General features: G+C 47.5%; 1 pseudogene; it reads left to right on the top strand.

Annotated features, from left to right (window-relative positions):
- Positions 1 to 847: 847 nt before the first annotated feature.
- LOC116099256 lies at positions 848 to 2,508 on the top strand (annotated as a pseudogene).
- Positions 2,509 to 2,653: the final 145 nt, after the last annotated feature.

The raw sequence follows: 2,653 nt of genomic DNA, 5'->3' as shown, positions 1-2,653 counted from the left end.
CTCCACAGGTGGGATCCACAGTCCTGGGTCTGAGGCACTGTTTTGCCTTCGAAACTCTCTGGGCTAAGGGGAGGGAGTCCACAAGCACTTCTGTATCATGCAGTGTAAGGGTCCATGATTCACCAAAGAATGATACTCCAGACTCAAATAGTATGCAAATGCAACGAGGCTTTTATTCTACAGGAGTCTAGCATGCTGGGTTCTACCATTTACCAAGACAGAGATGCCCAAGTGAGCTCACAAGTCCAATTTAAAGCACATTAGGGAAATTCCAGGGAAGGGTAGATGACCTTTATCTTAATTGGTTGGCTCTATATCTAGGGACATTCCAGAACCATTGCTGGGGATTTAGGGGGCTGGAAACTATTACTGACCAAGCCAGGAAACTGTTGCTGACCCATTGCCCTTGCCTCAGACCAGGTGGCAGGGCAACTTCTAACGGTGGGACAGTTTCTGATTGGCTGCCTGATGTCTGGAGTTTTTCCAGTAACTGACTTGCCTGGACTTTCCCAGTTCTTAGAAACAGATCTAGACCTAGTCTCCTGAACTGCCAATTAGAAGCCTGCCTCAGTTCTCTCAGCAGAATTGTATGCCTAGGTCTAATTTTGGCCCGGAACTACAGTCTGATACGGTGGAATGACATGACATCCTATATAATGGGTTCTTATCAAAAACACTGGACCACATATATAAAATAGTTTATAAGAAAATTGGAGTTGGGGGCGCAGGGAAGAGCAGATGGGCAGGAGACACTGCCAGACTTGGAGGAAAGGAGCTGCGAATAGCTGCCCAGAGGCCGCCGAGCCAGGGATGCCTGAGCTAGTCAAGCCGCCATCCAAGTGCCCCCATGGCAACTGCCAAAGTGCCATTTGTGATTGATGATGCTCATTGTGGACCAAGTCCACCAGCCAATAGCATCACTTCTACCTTCTCTACACAGGACAGCCACTAGGACCATGATACTTCCACAGAGAATGCAGATGAGTCCAACCATGACCCCCAGTTCGAGCCAATAGTTTCTCTTCCTGAGCAAGAAATTAAAACGCTGGAGGAAAACCGGGTGTGGTAGCACATGCCTTTAATCCCAGCAATTGGGAGGCAGAGTCAGGAGGATTTCTGAGTTCGAGGCCAGCCTGGTCTACAGAGTGAGTTCCAGGACAGCCAGGGCTATACAGAGAAACCCTGTCTCGAAAAAACCTAAAAAAAAAAAAAAAAGCTGGAGGAAGATGAAGAGGAACTTTTTAAGATGCGTGCAAAGCTGTTCCACTTTGCTTCAGAGAATGACCTCCCAGAATGGAAGGATTGAGGCACTGGAGATGTCAAGTTTCTGAAGCATAAGGAGAAAGGGACCATCCGCCTTCTCATGAGAAGGGACAAAAACCTTGAAGATTTGTGCCAACCACTATATCACACCAATGATGGAGCTAAAGCTGAATGCTGGCAGTGACGGAGCCTGGGTCTGGAATACCTACGCCGACTTTGTTGATGAGTGCCCCAAGCCTGAGCTGTTCGTCATCTGCTTCCTAAACGCTGAGAATGGACAAAAGTTCAAAACAAAGTTTGAAGAATGCAGGAAAGGAATTGAAGTGAGAGAAAAGTAAGGACCAGGCAAAAATGATAATGGCTGAGAAGCTGGGAGCCCTTTCAGTGAGGGAGACCAGAGACGAGGCTCAAGAGAAGTCTGAGGAGAAGCAGTGGATCACTCTGTCTTCTTCCTTTCCTTTCCTTTTTATAAATTCGCCCTACCCTTTAAGGTTTGTTTTTATTCTGTTTTGTTTTTACAAGGGACTTTATAAAGAACTGAATTCAAAAAGAAAGAAAGAAAGAAAGAAAGAAAGAAAGAAAGAAAGAAAGAAGAAAAGAAAATTGGAGTTGGAAATTTCCTAATGAAAAAAATTAAAAAGGAAGGCATGAGGTTTATTGTAGGTAAAAGGGAGAGCATAGGCAGAGACAGTTTCAGCTGGGTAATCCAGAGTAAATATGACCCTGAGCTGAGCCATGTGAGGAGAGGCAGAGGGGAGGGTCAGGAGACCAGGAGACCAGGAGACCAGGAGGGTAAAGTGTAAACAAAAAGGACCTGCTGACCAAAATGGCTGGATTATAAAGGAACGGGCAGCTGGGAGAAGGACAATGCAGCCCCTGGATTGGAGAGTTCAGGGTAGGGGGTGGAGTATGTCAGCCATACCCTGTAACAGATCGGGATTGTGGGATGCTGGGAGATCCTAGAAGACAGGTTCCCTTTGATATGTTAAATAGGCACCTCAGACATTTGTCCTAGGTTTGAGAGTTACACTTATAGCCTAGTAATGCTGGGGCTGCTCTAACTGTAGTACTGTGATGTATTCCTTACATGTCTGTGGTAATGTTGGTGTAAAGAGACCTAGTCGTCGGGTGGCAGGTCCGGCGGGCGCGGCCTCACCCAGGTCCTGGCCTACGGCCCCGCCCTATCCGGTCCGGAGCCTCCTGAGGGAGCGGCTTCTCCTGCGGAGAGCGCAGGCCGGGTCGTGACCGACTTTAAATGTGCATCTTACAGCTCGGCCGGGTGGCCGGGAAGACGAAATAGACACTGATAGATGAGGGGGACATACCAATGGTAGAGAGCTACTCCTTTAAGTAGACGTTGATGGAAATGGTGCTAAGATATTTGCATACG

This window comes from Mastomys coucha, chromosome X (assembly GCF_008632895.1).
Source record: "Mastomys coucha isolate ucsf_1 chromosome X, UCSF_Mcou_1, whole genome shotgun sequence".
NCBI classification, from domain to species: domain Eukaryota; kingdom Metazoa; phylum Chordata; class Mammalia; order Rodentia; family Muridae; genus Mastomys; species Mastomys coucha.
Note: the sequence above shows the minus strand (reverse complement) of the source record. Positions and strands in the feature narration are given on the sequence as shown.